This window comes from Kogia breviceps, chromosome 9, assembly GCF_026419965.1.
Source record: "Kogia breviceps isolate mKogBre1 chromosome 9, mKogBre1 haplotype 1, whole genome shotgun sequence".
In the NCBI taxonomy this organism is placed as follows: domain Eukaryota; kingdom Metazoa; phylum Chordata; class Mammalia; order Artiodactyla; family Physeteridae; genus Kogia; species Kogia breviceps.
Genome location: NC_081318.1, coordinates 90,554,901 through 90,578,126, shown reverse-complemented (window position 1 = coordinate 90,578,126; position 23,226 = coordinate 90,554,901).

Sequence of the window (23,226 nt, the reverse complement as noted above, 5' to 3'; positions counted from 1 at the left end):
GGGAAAACTAAAAATCAACCAGACGCAGGCACCCCAAAGTTTAGGGCTTCTCTCTTTACAACAACCTCGACTTCGGGACACCCTTCATCTGCCGGGGAAGAGAGAAATGGACCAAGAATTTGTGCTACTTAGGTACGAGGGAATATCCCTCAGCCATGGAATCCATGTCAAAAGGCTGGTTCCAGCATAATGAGTGGATTGAGGTACGATGATGCTAAGTGAAATCTGTCCCACAGAAAAAGAAACTTGGGATATCACTTAGAGAGGGAATGTACAAATCGCTACCCACGACCCGAATGACAAAAGAGAACAGACTCACGCTTTTCGAAAACACACTTAGGCCTGCTTAAGTGGAAAGGTGAGGTGGCGTGATGCATTAAACACGACTTGGAAACGAGCACAGATACCGGTCGGAAAAGCAAATATATAATAGACACCACCTACTCCTTGCTCAGTGAACAGGACTCAACAGCTCCTATTCATCACAGAAGAATATATCAGACTCGTAAGCATCTGAAAACCTAAGTATTGATATCTCTCTGCAAGTGAATCAAGTGTGTGTCGAGCGGCAACAACACAGCACTGAAAATCAGCTAAAGCCCATTCTAAAAATACATTTCCAAAACACAGAAGAAAGAAGCACGGCGAGAGGGAGGGAAATTCTGCCAAAATGCGTTCAGGGGCTGTGATGCAACCAGGATTGACCACATCTACACCCACAGCGGCAGAAGACATAAGGCTGGATACTCCTCAGGCTGAGAGGATTGCTGAGGTTGGAGGAGCAAAGGCAGAGCCTCTAGAGTTATACTGCATGCTACCCATTCCATGGGTCCCACCTCTCCAGGTTGAAGGCAACTTTCCTACAGCCAAACCACTCATGGGAATCCCAGGGGATGGTACACCGTCTGATCGGGAAAGCTTTCGAAAGCGCACCTCATTTTTCACCTCCGGGTGCTAGCGTCCGCCATTCCAGCCGCTTGACTAACAATTCCCCCACTGGCAGGATCAGCGTCTTCACACTCCTCTTTCGTAGTCTCTGCAAGTGGTCCGAAGGATGACCTGGAAGAGGGGCAACCAATGAGAGACCAGCTGGCGGTGTTCGGACAGGCCCACGTCACTCCAATTTCCCATCACGAAGAGGAATTCACCAAAGGCCCGGCCTGCCTCGCCGCAAGCACAACAGGGCCTGAAGCAATCTTGCGCTATTGCGGCCAGCTCACACCAAAGCGAGCTGCCAAACGGAGCTCTGGGGCACTGCACTTCACAAACCTGCCGAGCTCTAAATGATAACACTCGTCCAAAAACATACTGAGGTAAGGCCACGAAGGGGATTTGAACGCAAGGCAGAATTGCACGAATCGGAGTTCAGGAGGTAGATGGGAATGGCCTTCCCAGCACAGGAAAAGCGGCAGAACGTGGACAATGATGCAGTTGTCCAAAAAGGGCGTATGCGTTTTTTCCTGAATATATTCAGGCAAAAACGCATACGCCCTTTTTGGCCAACCAAGCACCCGGGGAGAGCAAATCGGCACTACAAAGAAATCTCACTCCCCCCCCGGGCAAAAGAGCCATCCGGAAAATGTCTAAAAACCAGAAAGGCAGGACAGGCCAAGGAGATAAGGGAGCCTTGTTCAGTTGCCGGGAGGGACGCAAAATGCCAACAGCCACTCTGGAGAAGCGTATGCTCGTTCCTAAAACACGTACAGAACAGAACCACAGAGCATATGGCACCTCCACACGAGGGCCTATATCTTGGCAAAACTAAAAATCAATCAGACGCAGGCACCCCAAAGTTTAGGGCTTCTCTCTTTACAACAACCTCGACTTCGGGACACCCTTCATATGCCGGGGAAGAGAGAAATGGACCAAGAATTTGTGCTACTTAGGTACGAGGGAATATCCCTCAGCCATGGAATCCATGTCATAAGGCTGGTTCCAGCATAATGAGTGGATTGAGGTACGATGATGCTAAGTGAAATCTGTCCCACAGAAAAAGAAACTTGCGATATCACTTAGACAGGGAATGTACAAATCGCTACCCACGACCCGAATGACAAAAGAGAACAGACTCACGCTTTTCGAAAACACACTTAGGCCTGCTTAAGCGGAAAGGTGAGGTGGCGTGATGCATAAAACACGACTTGGAAATGAGCACAGATACCGGTCGGAAAAGCAAATATATAATAGACACCACCTACTCCTTGCTCAGTGAACAGGACTCAACAGCTCCTATTCATCACAGAAGAATATATCAGACTCGTAAGCATCTGAAAACCTAAGTATTGATATCTCTCTGTAAGTGAATCAAGTGTGTGTCAAGCGGCATCAACACAGCACTGAAAATCAGCTAAAGCCCATTCTAAAAATACATTTCCAAAACACAGAAGAAAGAAGCACGGCGAGAGGGAGGGAAATTCTGCCAAAAAGCGTGCAGGGGCTGTGATGCAACCAGGATTGACCACATCTACACCCACAGCGGCAGAAGACATAAGGCTGGATACTCCTCAGGCTGAGAGGATTGCTGAGGTTGGAGGAGCAAAGGCAGAGCCTCTAGAGTTATACTGCGTGCTACCCATTCCATGGGTCCCACCTCTCCAGGTTCAAGGCAACTTTCCTACAGCCAAACCACTCACGGGAATCCCAGGGGATGGTACACCGTGTGATCGGGAAAGCTTTCGAAAGCGCACCTCATTTTTCACCTCCGGGTGCTAGCGTCCGCCATTGCAGCCGCTTGACTAACAATTCCCCCACTTGCAGGATCAGCGTCTTGACACTCCTCTTTCGTAGTCTCTGCAAGTGGTCCGAAGGATGACCTGGAAGAGGGGCAACCAATGAGAGACCAGCTGGCGGTGTTCGGACAGGCCCACGTCACTCTAATTTCCCATCACGAAGAGGAATTCACCAAAGGCTCGGCCTGCCTCGCCGCAAGCACAACAGGGCCTGAAGCAATCTTGCGCTATTGCGGCCAGCTCACGCCAAAGCGAGCTGCCAAACCGAGCTCTGGGGCACTGCTATTCACAAACCTGCCGAGCTCTAAATGATAACACTCGTCCAAAAACATACTGAGGTAAGGCCACGAAGGGGATTTGAACGCAAGGCAGAATTGCACGAAACGGAGTTCAGGAGGTAGATGGGAATGGCCTTCCCAGCACAGGAAAAGCGGCAGAACGTGGACAATGATGCAGTTGGCCAAAAAGGGCGTATGCGTTTTTTCCTGAATATATTCAGGAAAAAACGCATACGCCCTTTTTGGCCAACCAAGCACCCGGGGAGAGCAAATCGGCACTACAAAGAAATCTCACTCCCCCCCCGGGCAAGAGAGCCATCCGGAAAATGTCGAAAAACCAGAAAGGCAGGACAGGCCAAGGAGATAAGGGAGCCTTGTTCAGTTGCCGGCAGGGACGCAAAATGCCAACAGCCACTCTGGATAAGCGTATGCTCGTTCATAAAACACGTACAGAACAGAACCACAGAGCATAGGGCACCTCCACACGTGGGCCTATATCTTGGGAAAACTAAAAATCAACCAGACGCAGGCACCCCAAAGTTTAGGGCTTCTCTCTTTACAACAACCTCGACTTCGGGACACCCTTCCTCTGCCGGGGAAGAGAGAAATGGACCAAGAATTTGTGCTACTTAGGTACGAGGGAATATCCCTCAGCCATGGAATCCATGTCATAAGGCTGGTTCCAGCATAATGAGTGGATTGAGGTACGATGATGCTAAGTGAAATCTGTCCCACAAAAAAAGAAACTTGGGATATCACTTAGAGAGGGAATGTACAAATCGCTACCCACGACCCGAATGACAAAAGAGAACAGACTCACGCTTTTCGAAAACACACTTAGGCCTGCTTAAGCGGAAAGGTGAGGTGGCGTGATGCATAAAACACGACTTGGAAATGAGCACAGATACCGGTCGGAAAAGCAAATATATAATAGACACCACCTACTCCTTGCTCAGTGAACAGGACTCAACAGCTCCTATTCATCACAGAAGAATATATCAGACTCGTAAGCATCTGAAAACCTAAGTATTGATATCTCTCTGTAAGTGAATCAAGTGTGTGTCAAGCGGCATCAACACAGCACTGAAAATCAGCTAAAGCCCATTCTAAAAATATATTTCCAAAACACAGAGGAAAGAAGCACGGCGAGAGGGAGGGAAATTCTGCCAAAATGCGTTCAGGGGCTGTGATGCAACCAGGATTGACCACATCTACACCCACAGCGGCAGAAGACATAAGGCTGGATACTCCTCAGGCTGAGAGGATTGCTGAGGTTGGAGGAGCAAAGGCAGAGCCTCTAGAGTTATCCTGCGTGCTACCCATTCCATGGGTCCCACCTCTCCAGGTTGAAGGCAACTTTCCTACAGCCAAACCACTCATGGGAATCCCAGGGGATGGTACACCGTCTGATCGGGAAAGCTTTCGAAAGCGCACCTCATTTTTCACCTCCGGGTGCTAGCGTCCGCCATTCCAGCCGCTTGACTAACAATTCCCCCACTGGCAGGATCAGCGTCTTCACACTCCTCTTTCGTAGTCTCTGCAAGTGGTCCGAAGGATGACCTGGAAGAGGGGCAACCAATGAGAGACCAGCTGGCGGTGTTCGGACAGGCCCACGTCACTCTAATTTCCCATCACGAAGAGGAATTCACCAATGGCTCGGCCTGCCTCGCCGCAAGCACAACAGGGCCTGAAGCAATCTTGCGCTATTGCGGCCAGCTCACACCAAAGCGAGCTGCGAAACGGAGCTCTGGGTCACTGCACTTCACAAACCTGCCTGGCTCTAAATGATAACACTCGTCCAAAAACATACTGAGGTAAGGCCACGAAGGGGATTTGAACGCAAGGCAGAATTGCACGAAACGGAGTTCAGGAGGTAGATGGGAATGGCCTTCCCAGCACAGGAAAAGCGGCAGAACGTGGACAATGATGCAGTTGGCCAAAAAGGGCGAATGCGTTTTTTCCTGAATATATTCAGGAAAAAACGCATACGCCCTTTTTGGCCAACCAAGCACCTGGGGAGAGCAAATCGGCACTACAAAGAAATCTCACTCCCCCCCCGGGCAAAAGAGCCATCCGGAAAATGTCTAAAAACCAGAAAGGCAGGACAGGCCAAGGAGATAAGGGAGCCTTGCTTAGTTGCCGGGAGGGACGCAAAATGCCAACAGCCACTCTGGAGAAGCGTATGCTCGTTCCTAAAATACGTACAGAAGAGAAACACAGAGCATAGGGCACCTCCACACGTGGGCCTATATCTTGGGAAAACTAAAAATCAACCAGACGCAGGCACCCCAAAGTTTAGGGCTTCTCTCTTTACAACAACCTCGACTTCGGGACACCCTTCATCTGCCGGGGAAGAGAGAAATGGACCAAGAATTTGTGCTACTTAGGTACGAGGGAATATCCCTCAGCCATGGAATCCATGTCATAAGGCTGGTTCCAGCATAATGACTGGATTGAGGTACTATGATGCTAAGTGAAATCTGTCCCACAGAAAAAGAAACTTGGGATATCACTTAGAGAGGGAATGTACAAATCGCTACCCACGACCCGAATGACAAAAGAGAACAGACTCACGCTTTTCGAAAACACACTTAGGCCTGGTTAAGCGGAAAGGTGAGGTGGCGTGATGCATAAAACACGACTTGGAAATGAGCACAGATACCGGTCGGAAAAGCAAATATATAATAGACACCACCTACTCCTTGCTCAGTGAACAGGACTCAACAGCTCCTATTCATCACAGAAGAATATATCAGACTCGTAAGCATCTGAAAACCTAAGTATTGATATCTCTCTGTAAGTGAATCAAGTGTGTGTCAAGCGGCATCAACACAGCACTGAAAATCAGCTAAAGCCCATTCTAAAAATACATTTCCAAAACACAGAAGAAAGAAGCACGGCGAGAGGGAGGGAAATTCTGCCAAAAAGCGTTCAGGGGCTGTGATGCAACCAGGATTGACCACATCTACACACACAGCGGCAGAAGACATAAGGCTGGATACTCCTCAGGCTGAGAGGATTGCTGAGGTTGGAGGAGCAAAGGCAGAGCCTCTAGAGTTATCCTGCGTGCTACCCATTCCATGGGTCCCACCTCTCCAGGTTCAAGGCAACTTTCCTACAGCCAAACCACTCATGGGAATCCCAGGGGATGGTACACCGTGTGATCGGGAAAGCTTTCGAAAGCGCACCTCATTTTTCACCTCCGGGTGCTAGCGTCCGCCATTCCAGCCGCTTGACTAACAATTCCCCCACTTGCAGGATCAGCGTCTTGACACTCCTCTTTCGTAGGCTCTGCAAGTGGTCCGAAGGATGACCTGGAAGACGGGGAACCAATGAGAGACCAGCTGGCGGTGTTCGGACAGGCCCACGTCACTCTAATTTCCCATCACGAAGAGGAATTCACCAAAGGCTCGGCCTGCCTCGCCGCAAGCACAACAGGGCCTGAAGCAATCTGGCGCTATTGCGGCCAGCTCACACCAAAGCGAGCTGCCAAACGGAGCTCTGGGGCACTGCACTTCACAAACCTGCCGAGCTCTAAATGATAACACTCGTCCAAAAACATACTGAGGTAAGGCCACGAAGGGGATTTGAACGCAAGGCAGAATTGCACGAAACGGAGTTCAGGAGGTAGATGGGAATGGCCTTCCCAGCACAGGAAAAGCGGCAGAACGTGGACAATGATGCAGTTGGCCAAAAAGGGCGTATGCGTTTTTTCCTGAATATATTCAGGAAAAAACGCATACGCCCTTTTTGGCCAACCAAGCACCCGGGGAGAGCAAATCGGCACTACAAAGAAATCTCACTCCCCCCCCGGGCAAAAGAGCCATCCGGAAAATGTCTAAAAACCAGAAAGGCAGGACAGGCCAAGGAGATAAGGGAGCCTTGTTCAGTTGCCGGGAGGGACGCAAAATGCCAACAGCCACTCTGGAGAAGCGTATGCTCGTTCCTAAAACACGTACAGAACAGAACCACAGAGCATAGGGCACCTCCACACGTGGGCCTATATCTTGGGAAAACTAAAAATCAACCAGACGCAGGCACCCCAAAGTTTAGGGCTTCTCTCTTTACAACAACCTCGACTTCGGGACACCCTTCATCTGCCGGGGAAGAGAGAAATGGACCAAGAATTTGTGCTACTTAGGTACGAGGGAATATCCCTCAGCCATGGAATCCATGTCATAAGGCTGGTTCCAGCATAATGACTGGATTGAGGTACGATGATGCTAAGTGAAATCTGTCCCACAGAAAAAGAAACTTGGGATATCACTTAGAGAGGGAATGTACAAATCGCTACCCACGACCCGAATGACAAAAGAGAACAGACTCACGCTTTTCGAAAACACACTTAGGCCTGCTTAAGCGGAAAGGTGAGGTGGCGTGATGCATAAAACACGACTTGGAAATGAGCACAGATACCGGTCGGAAAAGCAAATATATAATAGACACCACCTACTCCTTGCTCAGTGAACAGGACTCAACAGCTCCTATTCATCACAGAAGAATATATCAGACTCGTAAGCATCTGAAAACCTAAGTATTGATATCTCTCTGTAAGTGAATCAAGTGTGTGTCAAGCGGCATCAACACAGCACTGAAAATCAGCTAAAGCCCATTCTAAAAATACATTTCCAAAACACAGAAGAAAGAAGCACGGCGAGAGGGAGGGAAATTCTGCCAAAAAGCGTTCAGGGGCTGTGATGCAACCAGGATTGACCACATCGACACCCACAGCGGCAGAAGACATAAGGCTGGATACTCCTCAGGCTGAGAGGATTGCTGAGGTTGGAGGAGCAAAGGCAGAGCCTCTAGAGTTATCCTGCGTGCTACCCATTCCATGGGTCCCACCTCTCCAGGTTCAAGGCAACTTTCCTACAGCCAAACCACTCATGGGAATCCCAGGGGATGGTACACCGTGTGATCGGGAAAGCTTTCGAAAGCGCACCTCATTTTTCACCTCCGGGTGCTAGCGTCCGCCATTCCAGCCGCTTGACTAACAATTCCCCCACTTGCAGGATCAGCGTCTTGACACTCCTCTTTCGTAGGCTCTGCAAGTGGTCCGAAGGATGACCTGGAAGACGGGGAACCAATGAGAGACCAGCTGGCGGTGTTCGGACAGGCCCACGTCACTCTAATTTCCCATCACGAAGAGGAATTCACCAAAGGCTCGGCCTGCCTCGCCGCAAGCACAACAGGGCCTGAAGCAATCTGGCGCTATTGCGGCCAGCTCACACCAAAGCGAGCTGCCAAACGGAGCTCTGGGGCACTGCACTTCACAAACCTGCCGAGCTCTAAATGATAACACTCGTCCAAAAACATACTGAGGTAAGGCCACGAAGGGGATTTGAACGCAAGGCAGAATTGCACGAAACGGAGTTCAGGAGGTAGATGGGAATGGCCTTCCCAGCACAGGAAAAGCGGCAGAACGTGGACAATGATGCAGTTGGCCAAAAAGGGCGTATGCGTTTTTTCCTGAATATATTCAGGAAAAAACGCATACGCCCTTTTTGGCCAACCAAGCACCCGGGGAGAGCAAATCAGCACTACAAAGAAATCTCACTCCCCCCCCCGGGCAAAAGAGCCATCCGGAAAATGTCTAAAAACCAGAAAGGCAGGACAGGCCAAGGAGATAAGGGAGCCTTGTTCAGTTGCCGGGAGGGACGCAAAATGCCAACAGCCACTCTGGAGAAGCGTATGCTCGTTCCTAAAACACGTACAGAACAGAACCACAGAGCATAGGGCACCTCCACACGTGGGCCTATATCTTGGGAAAACTAAAAATCAACCAGACGCAGGCACCCCAAAGTTTAGGGCTTCTCTCTTTACAACAACCTCGACTTCGGGACACCCTTCATCTGCCGGGGAAGAGAGAAATGGACCAAGAATTTGTGCTACTTAGGTACGAGGGAATATCCCTCAGCCATGGAATCCATGTCATAAGGCTGGTTCCAGCATAATGAGTGGATTGAGGTACGATGATGCTAAGTGAAATCTGTCCCACAGAAAAAGAAACTTGGGATATCACTTAGAGAGGGAATGTACAAATCGCTACCCACGACCCGAATGACAAAAGAGAACAGACTCACGCTTTTCGAAAACACACTTAGGCCTGCTTAAGCGGAAAGGTGAGGTGGCGTGATGCATAAAACACGACTTGGAAATGAGCACAGATACCGGTCGGAAAAGCAAATATATAATAGACACCACCTACTCCTTGCTCAGTGAACAGGACTCAACAGCTCCTATTCATCACAGAAGAATATATCAGACTCGTAAGCATCTGAAAACCTAAGTATTGATATCTCTCTGTAAGTGAATCAAGTGTGTGTCAAGCGGCATCAACACAGCACTGAAAATCAGCTAAAGCCCATTCTAAAAATACATTTCCAAAACACAGAAGAAAGAAGCACGGCGAGAGGGAGGGAAATTCTGCCAAAAAGCGTTCAGGGGCTGTGATGCAACCAGGATTGACCACATCGACACCCACAGCGGCAGAAGACATAAGGCTGGATACTCCTCAGGCTGAGAGGATTGCTGAGGTTGGAGGAGCAAAGGCAGAGCCTCTAGAGTTATCCTGCGTGCTACCCATTCCATGGGTCCCACCTCTCCAGGTTCAAGGCAACTTTCCTACAGCCAAACCACTCATGGGAATCCCAGGGGATGGTACACCGTGTGATCGGGAAAGCTTTCGAAAGCGCACCTCATTTTTCACCTCCGGGTGCTAGCGTCCGCCATTCCAGCCGCTTGACTAACAATTCCCCCACTTGCAGGATCAGCGTCTTGACACTCCTCTTTCGTAGGCTCTGCAAGTGGTCCGAAGGATGACCTGGAAGACGGGGAACCAATGAGAGACCAGCTGGCGGTGTTCGGACAGGCCTACGTCACTCTAATTTCCCATCACGAAGAGGAATTCACCAAAGGCTCGGCCTGCCTCGCCGCAAGCACAACAGGGCCTGAAGCAATCTGGCGCTATTGCGGCCAGCTCACACCAAAGCGAGCTGCCAAACGGAGCTCTGGGGCACTGCACTTCACAAACCTGCCGAGCTCTAAATGATAACACTCGTCCAAAAACATACTGAGGTAAGGCCACGAAGGGGATTTGAACGCAAGGCAGAATTGCACGAAACGGAGTTCAGGAGGTAGATGGGAATGGCCTTCCCAGCACAGGAAAAGCGGCAGAACGTGGACAATGATGCAGTTGGCCAAAAAGGGCGTATGCGTTTTTTCCTGAATATATTCAGGAAAAAACGCATACGCCCTTTTTGGCCAACCAAGCACCCGGGGAGAGCAAATCGGCACTACAAAGAAATCTCACTCCCCCCCTCGGGCAAAAGAGCCATCCGGAAAATGTCTAAAAACCAGAAAGGCAGGACAGGCCAAGGAGATAAGGGAGCCTTGTTCAGTTGCCGGGAGGGACGCAAAATGCCAACAGCCACTCTGGAGAAGCGTATGCTCGTTCCTAAAACACGTACAGAACAGAACCACAGAGCATAGGGCACCTCCACACGTGGGCCTATATCTTGGGAAAACTAAAAATCAACCAGACGCAGGCACCCCAAAGTTTAGGGCTTCTCTCTTTACAACAACCTCGACTTCGGGACACCCTTCATCTGCCGGGGAAGAGAGAAATGGACCAAGAATTTGTGCTACTTAGGTACGAGGGAATATCCCTCAGCCATGGAATCCATGTCATAAGGCTGGTTCCAGCATAATGAGTGGATTGAGGTACGATGATGCTAAGTGAAATCTGTCCCACAGAAAAAGAAACTTGGGATATCACTTAGAGAGGGAATGTACAAATCGCTACCCACGACCCGAATGACAAAAGAGAACAGACTCACGCTTTTCGAAAACACACTTAGGCCTGCTTAAGCGGAAAGGTGAGGTGGCGTGATGCATAAAACACGACTTGGAAATGAGCACAGATACCGGTCGGAAAAGCAAATATATAATAGACACCACCTACTCCTTGCTCAGTGAACAGGACTCAACAGCTCCTATTCATCACAGAAGAATATATCAGACTCGTAAGCATCTGAAAACCTAAGTATTGATATCTCTCTGTAAGTGAATCAAGTGTGTGTCAAGCGGCATCAACACAGCACTGAAAATCAGCTAAAGCCCATTCTAAAAATACATTTCCAAAACACAGAAGAAAGAAGCACGGCGAGAGGGAGGGAAATTCTGCCAAAAAGCGTTCAGGGGCTGTGATGCAACCAGGATTGACCACATCGACACCCACAGCGGCAGAAGACATGAGGCTGGATACTCCTCAGGCTGAGAGGATTGCTGAGGTTGGAGGAGCAAAGGCAGAGCCTCTAGAGTTATCCTGCGTGCTACCCATTCCATGGGTCCCACCTCTCCAGGTTCAAGGCAACTTTCCTACAGCCAAACCACTCATGGGAATCCCAGGGGATGGTACACCGTGTGATCGGGAAAGCTTTCGAAAGCGCACCTCATTTTTCACCTCCGGGTGCTAGCGTCCGCCATTCCAGCCGCTTGACTAACAATTCCCCCACTTGCAGGATCAGCGTCTTGACACTCCTCTTTCGTAGGCTCTGCAAGTGGTCCGAAGGATGACCTGGAAGACGGGGAACCAATGAGAGACCAGCTGGCGGTGTTCGGACAGGCCCACGTCACTCTAATTTCCCATCACGAAGAGGAATTCACCAAAGGCTCGGCCTGCCTCGCCGCAAGCACAACAGGGCCTGAAGCAATCTGGCGCTATTGCGGCCAGCTCACACCAAAGCGAGCTGCCAAACGGAGCTCTGGGGCACTGCACTTCACAAACCTGCCGAGCTCTAAATGATAACACTCGTCCAAAAACATACTGAGGTAAGGCCACGAAGGGGATTTGAACGCAAGGCAGAATTGCACGAAACGGAGTTCAGGAGGTAGATGGGAATGGCCTTCCCAGCACAGGAAAAGCGGCAGAACGTGGACAATGATGCAGTTGGCCAAAAAGGGCGTATGCGTTTTTTCCTGAATATATTCAGGAAAAAACGCATACGCCCTTTTTGGCCAACCAAGCACCCGGGGAGAGCAAATCGGCACTACAAAGAAATCTCACTCCCCCCCCCGGCAAAAGAGCCATCCGGAAAATGTCTAAAAACCAGAAAGGCAGGACAGGCCAAGGAGATAAGGGAGCCTTGTTCAGTTGCCGGGAGGGACGCAAAATGCCAACAGCCACTCTGGAGAAGCGTATGCTCGTTCCTAAAACACGTACAGAACAGAACCACAGAGCATAGGGCACCTCCACACGTGGGCCTATATCTTGGGAAAACTAAAAATCAACCAGACGCAGGCACACCAAAGTTTAGGGCTTCTCTCTTTACAACAACCTCGACTTCGGGACACCCTTCATCTGCCGGGGAAGAGAGAAATGGACCAAGAATTTGTGCTACTTAGGTACGAGGGAATATCCCTCAGCCATGGAATCCATGTCATAAGGCTGGTTCCAGCATAATGACTGGATTGAGGTACGATGATGCTAAGTGAAATCTGTCCCACAGAAAAAGAAACTTGGGATATCACTTAGAGAGGGAATGTACAAATCGCTACCCACGACCCGAATGACAAAAGAGAACAGACTCACGCTTTTCGAAAACACACTTAGGCCTGCTTAAGCGGAAAGGTGAGGTGGCGTGATGCATAAAACACGACTTGGAAATGAGCACAGATACCGGTCGGAAAAGCAAATATATAATAGACACCACCTACTCCTTGCTCAGTGAACAGGACTCAACAGCTCCTATTCATCACAGAAGAATATATCAGACTCGTAAGCATCTGAAAACCTAAGTATTGATATCTCTCTGTAAGTGAATCAAGTGTGTGTCAAGCGGCATCAACACAGCACTGAAAATCAGCTAAAGCCCATTCTAAAAATACATTTCCAAAACACAGAAGAAAGAAGCACGGCGAGAGGGAGGGAAATTCTGCCAAAAAGCGTTCAGGGGCTGTGATGCAACCAGGATTGACCACATCGACACCCACAGCGGCAGAAGACATAAGGCTGGATACTCCTCAGGCTGAGAGGATTGCTGAGGTTGGAGGAGCAAAGGCAGAGCCTCTAGAGTTATCCTGCGTGCTACCCATTCCATGGGTCCCACCTCTCCAGGTTCAAGGCAACTTTCCTACAGCCAAACCACTCATGGGAATCCCAGGGGATGGTACACCGTGTGATCGGGAAAGCTTTCGAAAGCGCACCTCATTTTTCACCTCCGGGTGCTAGCGTCCGCCATTCCAGCCGCTTGACTAACAATTCCCCCACTTGCAGGATCAGCGTCTTGACACTCCTCTTTCGTAGGCTCTGCAAGTGGTCCGAAGGATGACCTGGAAGACGGGGAACCAATGAGAGACCAGCTGGCGGTGTTCGGACAGGCCCACGTCACTCTAATTTCCCATCACGAAGAGGAATTCACCAAAGGCTCGGCCTGCCTCGCCGCAAGCACAACAGGGCCTGAAGCAATCTGGCGCTATTGCGGCCAGCTCACACCAAAGCGAGCTGCCAAACGGAGCTCTGGGGCACTGCACTTCACAAACCTGCCGAGCTCTAAATGATAACACTCGTCCAAAAACATACTGAGGTAAGGCCACGAAGGGGATTTGAACGCAAGGCAGAATTGCACGAAACGGAGTTCAGGAGGTAGATGGGAATGGCCTTCCCAGCACAGGAAAAGCGGCAGAACGTGGACAATGATGCAGTTGGCCAAAAAGGGCGTATGCGTTTTTTCCTGAATATATTCAGGAAAAAACGCATACGCCCTTTTTGGCCAACCAAGCACCCGGGGAGAGCAAATCAGCACTACAAAGAAATCTCACTCCCCCCCCCGGGCAAAAGAGCCATCCGGAAAATGTCTAAAAACCAGAAAGGCAGGACAGGCCAAGGAGATAAGGGAGCCTTGTTCAGTTGCCGGGAGGGACGCAAAATGCCAACAGCCACTCTGGAGAAGCGTATGCTCGTTCCTAAAACACGTACAGAACAGAACCACAGAGCATAGGGCACCTCCACACGTGGGCCTATATCTTGGGAAAACTAAAAATCAACCAGACGCAGGCACCCCAAAGTTTAGGGCTTCTCTCTTTACAACAACCTCGACTTCGGGACACCCTTCATCTGCCGGGGAAGAGAGAAATGGACCAAGAATTTGTGCTACTTAGGTACGAGGGAATATCCCTCAGCCATGGAATCCATGTCATAAGGCTGGTTCCAGCATAATGAGTGGATTGAGGTACGATGATGCTAAGTGAAATCTGTCCCACAGAAAAAGAAACTTGGGATATCACTTAGAGAGGGAATGTACAAATCGCTACCCACGACCCGAATGACAAAAGAGAACAGACTCACGCTTTTCGAAAACACACTTAGGCCTGCTTAAGCGGAAAGGTGAGGTGGCGTGATGCATAAAACACGACTTGGAAATGAGCACAGGTACCGGTCGGAAAAGCAAATATATAATAGACACCACCTACTCCTTGCTCAGTGAACAGGACTCAACAGCTCCTATTCATCACAGAAGAATATATCAGACTCGTAAGCATCTGAAAACCTAAGTATTGATATCTCTCTGCAAGTGAATCAAGTGTGTGTCAAGCGGCATCAACACAGCACTGAAAATCAGCTAAAGCCCATTCTAAAAATACATTTCCAAAACACAGAAGAAAGAAGCACGGCGAGAGGGAGGGAAATTCTGCCAAAAAGCGTTCAGGGGCTGTGATGCAACCAGGATTGACCACATCGACACCCACAGCGGCAGAAGACATAAGGCTGGATACTCCTCAGGCTGAGAGGATTGCTGAGGTTGGAGGAGCAAAGGCAGAGCCTCTAGAGTTATCCTGCGTGCTACCCATTCCATGGGTCCCACCTCTCCAGGTTCAAGGCAACTTTCCTACAGCCAAACCACTCATGGGAATCCCAGGGGATGGTACACCGTGTGATCGGGAAAGCTTTCGAAAGCGCACCTCATTTTTCACCTCCGGGTGCTAGCGTCCGCCATTCCAGCCGCTTGACTAACAATTCCCCCACTTGCAGGATCAGCGTCTTGACACTCCTCTTTCGTAGGCTCTGCAAGTGGTCCGAAGGATGACCTGGAAGACGGGGAACCAATGAGAGACCAGCTGGCGGTGTTCGGACAGGCCTACGTCACTCTAATTTCCCATCACGAAGAGGAATTCACCAAAGGCTCGGCCTGCCTCGCCGCAAGCACAACAGGGCCTGAAGCAATCTGGCGCTATTGCGGCCAGCTCACACCAAAGCGAGCTGCCAAACGGAGCTCTGGGGCACTGCACTTCACAAACCTGCCGAGCTCTAAATGATAACACTCGTCCAAAAACATACTGAGGTAAGGCCACGAAGGGGATTTGAACGCAAGGCAGAATTGCACGAAACGGAGTTCAGGAGGTAGATGGGAATGGCCTTCCCAGCACAGGAAAAGCGGCAGAACGTGGACAATGATGCAGTTGGCCAAAAAGGGCGTATGCGTTTTTTCCTGAATATATTCAGGAAAAAACGCATACGCCCTTTTTGGCCAACCAAGCACCCGGGGAGAGCAAATCGGCACTACAAAGAAATCTCACTCCCCCCCCCCGGGCAAAAGAGCCATCCGGAAAATGTCTAAAAACCAGAAAGGCAGGACAGGCCAAGGAGATAAGGGAGCCTTGTTCAGTTGCCGGGAGGGACGCAAAATGCCAACAGCCACTCTGGAGAAGCGTATGCTCGTTCCTAAAACACGTACAGAACAGAACCACAGAGCATAGGGCACCTCCACACGTGGGCCTATATCTTGGGAAAACTAAAAATCAACCAGACGCAGGCACCCCAAAGTTTAGGGCTTCTCTCTTTACAACAACCTCGACTTCGGGACACCCTTCATCTGCCGGGGAAGAGAGAAATGGACCAAGAATTTGTGCTACTTAGGTACGAGGGAATATCCCTCAGCCATGGAATCCATGTCATAAGGCTGGTTCCAGCATAATGACTGGATTGAGGTACGATGATGCTAAGTGAAATCTGTCCCACAGAAAAAGAAACTTGGGATATCACTTAGAGAGGGAATGTACAAATCGCTACCCACGACCCGAATGACAAAAGAGAACAGACTCACGCTTTTCGAAAACACACTTAGGCCTGCTTAAGCGGAAAGGTGAGGTGGCGTGATGCATAAAACACGACTTGGAAATGAGCACAGATACCGGTCGGAAAAGCAAATATATAATAGACACCACCTACTCCTTGCTCAGTGAACAGGACTCAACAGCTCCTATTCATCACAGAAGAATATATCAGACTCGTAAGCATCTGAAAACCTAAGTATTGATATCTCTCTGTAAGTGAATCAAGTGTGTGTCAAGCGGCATCAACACAGCACTGAAAATCAGCTAAAGCCCATTCTAAAAATACATTTCCAAAACACAGAAGAAAGAAGCACGGCGAGAGGGAGGGAAATTCTGCCAAAAAGCGTTCAGGGGCTGTGATGCAACCAGGATTGACCACATCGACACCCACAGCGGCAGAAGACATAAGGCTGGATACTCCTCAGGCTGAGAGGATTGCTGAGGTTGGAGGAGCAAAGGCAGAGCCTCTAGAGTTATCCTGCGTGCTACCCATTCCATGGGTCCCACCTCTCCAGGTTCAAGGCAACTTTCCTACAGCCAAACCACTCATGGGAATCCCAGGGGATGGTACACCGTGTGATCGGGAAAGCTTTCGAAAGCGCACCTCATTTTTCACCTCCGGGTGCTAGCGTCCGCCATTCCAGCCGCTTGACTAACAATTCCCCCACTTGCAGGATCAGCGTCTTGACACTCCTCTTTCGTAGGCTCTGCAAGTGGTCCGAAGGATGACCTGGAAGACGGGGAACCAATGAGAGACCAGCTGGCGGTGTTCGGACAGGCCCACGTCACTCTAATTTCCCATCACGAAGAGGAATTCACCAAAGGCTCGGCCTGCCTCGCCGCAAGCACAACAGGGCCTGAAGCAATCTGGCGCTATTGCGGCCAGCTCACACCAAAGCGAGCTGCCAAACGGAGCTCTGGGGCACTGCACTTCACAAACCTGCCGAGCTCTAAATGATAACACTCGTCCAAAAACATACTGAGGTAAGGCCACGAAGGGGATTTGAACGCAAGGCAGAATTGCACGAAACGGAGTTCAGGAGGTAGATGGGAATGGCCTTCCCAGCACAGGAAAAGCGGCAGAACGTGGACAATGATGCAGTTGGCCAAAAAGGGCGTATGCGTTTTTTCCTGAATATATTCAGGAAAAAACGCATACGCCCTTTTTGGCCAACCAAGCACCCGGGGAGAGCAAATCGGCACTACAAAGAAAACTCACTCCCCCCCCGGGCAAAAGAGCCATCCGGAAAATGTCTAAAAACCAGAAAGGCAGGACAGGCCAAGGAGATAAGGGAGCCTTGTTCAGTTGCCGGGAGGGACGCAAAATGCCAACAGCCACTCTGGAGAAGCGTATGCTCGTTCCTAAAACACGTACAGAACAGAACCACAGAGCATAGGGCACCTCCACACGTGGGCCTATATCTTGGGAAAACTAAAAATCAACCAGACGCAGGCACCCCAAAGTTTAGGGCTTCTCTCTTTACAACAACCTCGACTTCGGGACACCCTTCATCTGCCGGGGAAGAGAGAAATGGACCAAGAATTTGTGCTACTTAGGTACGAGGGAATATCCCTCAGCCATGGAATCCATGTCATAAGGCTGGTTCCAGCATAATGACTGGATTGAGGTACGATGATGCTAAGTGAAATCTGTCCCACAGAAAAAGAAACTTGGGATATCACTTAGAGAGGGAATGTACAAATCGCTACCCACGACCCGAATGACAAAAGAGAACAGACTCACGCTTTTCGAAAACACACTTAGGCCTGCTTAAGCGGAAAGGTGAGGTGGCGTGATGCATAAAACACGACTTGGAAATGAGCACAGATACCGGTCGGAAAAGCAAATATATAATAGACACCACCTACTCCTTGCTCAGTGAACAGGACTCAACAGCTCCTATTCATCACAGAAGAATATATCAGACTCGTAAGCATCTGAAAACCTAAGTATTGATATCTCTCTGTAAGTGAATCAAGTGTGTGTCAAGCGGCATCAACACAGCACTGAAAATCAGCTAAAGCCCATTCTAAAAATACATTTCCAAAACACAGAAGAAAGAAGCACGGCGAGAGGGAGGGAAATTCTGCCAAAAAGCGTTCAGGGGCTGTGATGCAACCAGGATTGACCACATCTACACCCACAGCGGCAGAAGACATAAGGCTGGATACTCCTCAGGCTGAGAGGATTGCTGAGGTTGGAGGAGCAAAGGCAGAGCCTCTAGAGTTATCCTGCGTGCTACCCATTCCATGGGTCCCACCTCTCCAGGTTCAAGGCAACTTTCCTACAGCCAAACCACTCATGGGAATCCCAGGGGATGGTACACCGTGTGATCGGGAAAGCTTTCGAAAGCGCACCTCATTTTTCACCTCCGGGTGCTAGCGTCCGCCATTCCAGCCGCTTGACTAACAATTCCCCCACTGGCAGGATCAGCGTCTTGACACTCCTCTTTCGTAGGCTCTGCAAGTGGTCCGAAGGATGACCTGGAAGACGGGGAACCAATGAGAGACCAGCTGGCGGTGTTCGGACAGGCCCACGTCACTCTAATTTCCCATCACGAAGAGGAATTCACCAAAGGCTCGGCCTGCCTCGCCGCAAGCACAACAGGGCCTGAAGCAATCTGGCGCTATTGCGGCCAGCTCACACCAAAGCGAGCTGCCAAACGGAGCTCTGGGGCACTGCACTTCACAAACCTGCCGAGCTCTAAATGATAACACTCGTCCAAAAACATACTGAGGTAAGGCCACGAAGGGGATTTGAACGCAAGGCAGAATTGCACGAAACGGAGTTCAGGAGGTAGATGGGAATGGCCTTCCCAGCACAGGAAAAGCGGCAGAACGTGGACAATGATGCAGTTGGCCAAAAAGGGCGTATGCGTTTTTTCCTGAATATATTCAGGAAAAAACGCATACGCCCTTTTTGGCCAACCAAGCACCCGGGGAGAGCAAATCGGCACTACAAAGAAATCTCACTCCCCCCCCCGGGCAAAAGAGCCATCCGGAAAATGTCTAAAAACCAGAAAGGCAGGACAGGCCAAGGAGATAAGGGAGCCTTGTTCAGTTGCCGGGAGGGACGCAAAATGCCAACAGCCACTCTGGAGAAGCGTATGCTCGTTCCTAAAACACGTACAGAACAGAACCACAGAGCATAGGGCACCTCCACACGTGGGCCTATATCTTGGGAAAACTAAAAATCAACCAGACGCAGGCACCCCAAAGTTTAGGGCTTCTCTCTTTACAACAACCTCGACTTCGGGACACCCTTCATCTGCCGGGGAAGAGAGAAATGGACCAAGAATTTGTGCTACTTAGGTACGAGGGAATATCCCTCAGCCATGGAATCCATGTCATAAGGCTGGTTCCAGCATAATGAGTGGATTGAGGTACGATGATGCTAAGTGAAATCTGTCCCACAGAAAAAGAAACTTGGGATATCACTTAGAGAGGGAATGTACAAATCGCTACCCACGACCCGAATGACAAAAGAGAACAGACTCACGCTTTTCGAAAACACACTTAGGCCTGCTTAAGCGGAAAGGTGAGGTGGCGTGATGCATAAAACACGACTTGGAAATGAGCACAGATACCGGTCGGAAAAGCAAATATATAATAGACACCACCTACTCCTTGCTCAGTGAACAGGACTCAACAGCTCCTATTCATCACAGAAGAATATATCAGACTCGTAAGCATCTGAAAACCTAAGTATTGATATCTCTCTGTAAGTGAATCAAGTGTGTGTCAAGCGGCATCAACACAGCACTGAAAATCAGCTAAAGCCCATTCTAAAAATACATTTCCAAAACACAGAAGAAAGAAGCACGGCGAGAGGGAGGGAAATTCTGCCAAAAACCGTTCAGGGGCTGTGATGCAACCAGGATTGACCACATCGACACCCACAGCGGCAGAAGACATGAGGCTGGATACTCCTCAGGCTGAGAGGATTGCTGAGGTTGGAGGAGCAAAGGCAGAGCCTCTAGAGTTATCCTGCGTGCTACCCATTCCATGGGTCCCACCTCTCCAGGTTCAAGGCAACTTTCCTACAGCCAAACCACTCATGGGAATCCCAGGGGATGGTACACCGTGTGATCGGGAAAGCTTTCGAAAGCGCACCTCATTTTTCACCTCCGGGTGCTAGCGTCCGCCATTCCAGCCGCTTGACTAACAATTTCCCCAGTTGCAGGATCAGCGTCTTGACACTCCTCTTTCGTAGGCTCTGCAAGTGGTCCGAAGGATGACCTGGAAGACGGGGAACCAATGAGAGACCAGCTGGCGGTGTTCGGACAGGCCCACGTCACTCTAATTTCCCATCACGAAGAGGAATTCACCAAAGGCTCGGCCTGCCTCGCCGCAAGCACAACAGGGCCTGAAGCAATCTTGCGCTATTGCGGCCAGCTCACACCAAAGCGAGCTGCCAAACGGAGCTCTGGAGCACTGCACTTCACAAACCTGCCGAGCTCTAAATGATAACACTCGTCCAAAAACATACTGAGGTAAGGCCACGAAGGGGATTTGAACGCAAGGCAGAATTGCACGAAACGGAGTTCAGGAGGTAGATGGGAATGGCCTTCCCAGCACAGGAAAAGCGGCAGAACGTGGACAATGATGCAGTTGGCCAAAAAGGGCGTATGCGTTTTTTCCTGAATATATTCAGGAAAAAACGCATACGCACTTTTTGGCCAACCAAGCACCCGGGGAGAGCAAATCGGCACTACAAAGAAATCTCACTCCCCCCCCCGGGCAAAAGAGCCATCCGGAAAATGTCTAAAAACCAGAAAGGCAGGACAGGCCAAGGAGATAAGGGAGCCTTGTTCAGTTGCCGGGAGGGACGCAAAATGCCAACAGCCACTCTGGAGAAGCGTATGCTCGTTCCTAAAACACGTACAGAACAGAACCACAGAGCATAGGGCACCTCCACACGTGGGCCTATATCTTGGGAAAACTAAAAATCAACCAGACGCAGGCACCCCAAAGTTTAGGGCTTCTCTCTTTACAACAACCTCGACTTCGGGACACCCTTCATCTGCCGGGGAAGAGAGAAATGGACCAAGAATTTGTGCTACTTAGGTACGAGGGAATATCCCTCAGCCATGGAATCCATGTCATAAGGCTGGTTCCAGCATAATGAGTGGATTGAGGTACGATGATGCTAAGTGAAATCTGTCCCACAGAAAAAGAAACTTGGGATATCACTTAGAGAGGGAATGTACAAATCGCTACCCACGACCCGAATGACAAAAGAGAACAGACTCACGCTTTTCGAAAACACACTTAGGCCTGCTTAAGTGGAAAGGTGAGGTGGCGTGATGCATTAAACACGACTTGGAAACGAGCACAGATACCGGTCGGAAAAGCAAATATATAATAGACACCACCTACTCCTTGCTCAGTGAACAGGACTCAACAGCTCCTATTCATCACAGAAGAATATATCAGACTCGTAAGCATCTGAAAACCTAAGTATTGATATCTCTCTGCAAGTGAATGAAGTGTGTGTCGAGCGGCAACAACACAGCACTGAAAATCAGCTAAAGCCCATTCTAAAAATACATTTCCAAAACACAGAAGAAAGAAGCACGGCGAGAGGGAGGGAAATTCTGCCAAAATGCGTTCAGGGGCTGTGATGCAACCAGGATTGACCACATCTACACCCACAGCGGCAGAAGACATAAGGCTGGATACTCCTCAGGCTGAGAGGATTGCTGAGGTTGGAGGAGCAAAGGCAGAGCCTCTAGAGTTATACTGCATGCTACCCATTCCATGGGTCCCACCTCTCCAGGTTGAAGGCAACTTTCCTACAGCCAAACCACTCATGGGAATCCCAGGGGATGGTACACCGTCTGATCGGGAAAGCTTTCGAAAGCGCACCTCATTTTTCACCTCCGGGTGCTAGCGTCCGCCATTCCAGCCGCTTGACTAACAATTCCCCCACTGGCAGGATCAGCGTCTTCACACTCCTCTTTCGTAGTCTCTGCAAGTGGTCCGAAGGATGACCTGGAAGAGGGGCAACCAATGAGAGACCAGCTGGCGGTGTTCGGACAGGCCCACGTCACTCTAATTTCCCATCACGAAGAGGAATTCACCAAAGGCCCGGCCTGCCTCGCCGCAAGCACAACAGGGCCTGAAGCAATCTTGCGCTATTGCGGCCAGCTCACACCAAAGCGAGCTGCCAAACGGAGCTCTGGGGCACTGCACTTCACAAACCTGCCGAGCTCTAAATGATAACACTCGTCCAAAAACATACTGAGGTAAGGCCACGAAGGGGATTTGAACGCAAGGCAGAATTGCACGAATCGGAGTTCAGGAGGTAGATGGGAATGGCCTTCCCAGCACAGGAAAAGCGGCAGAACGTGGACAATGATGCAGTTGTCCAAAAAGGGCGTATGCGTTTTTTCCTGAATATATTCAGGAAAAAACGCATACGCCCTTTTTGGCCAACCAAGCACCCGGGGAGAGCAAATCGGCACTACAAAGAAATCTCACTCCCCCCCCCGGGCAAAAGAGCCATCCGGAAAATGTCTAAAAACCAGAAAGGCAGGACAGGCCAAGGAGATAAGGGAGCCTTGTTCAGTTGCCGGGAGGGACGCAAAATGCCAACAGCCACTCTGGAGAAGCGTATGCTCGTTCCTAAAACACGTACAGAACAGAACCACAGAGCATATGGCACCTCCACACGAGGGCCTATATCTTGGCAAAACTAAAAATCAATCAGACGCAGGCACACCAAAGTTTAGGGCTTCTCTCTTTACAACAACCTCGACTTCGGGACACCCTTCATATGCCGGGGAAGAGAGAAATGGACCAAGAATTTGTGCTACTTAGGTACGAGGGAATATCCCTCAGCCATGGAATCCATGTCATAAGGCTGGTTCCAGCATAATGAGTGGATTGAGGTACGATGATGCTAAGTGAAATCTGTCCCACAGAAAAAGAAACTTGGGATATCACTTAGACAGGGAAAGTACAAATCGCTACCCACGACCCGAATGACAAAAGAGAACAGACTCACGCTTTTCGAAAACACACTTAGGCCTGCTTAAGCGGAAAGGTGAGGTGGCGTGATGCATAAAACACGACTTGGAAATGAGCACAGATACCGGTCGGAA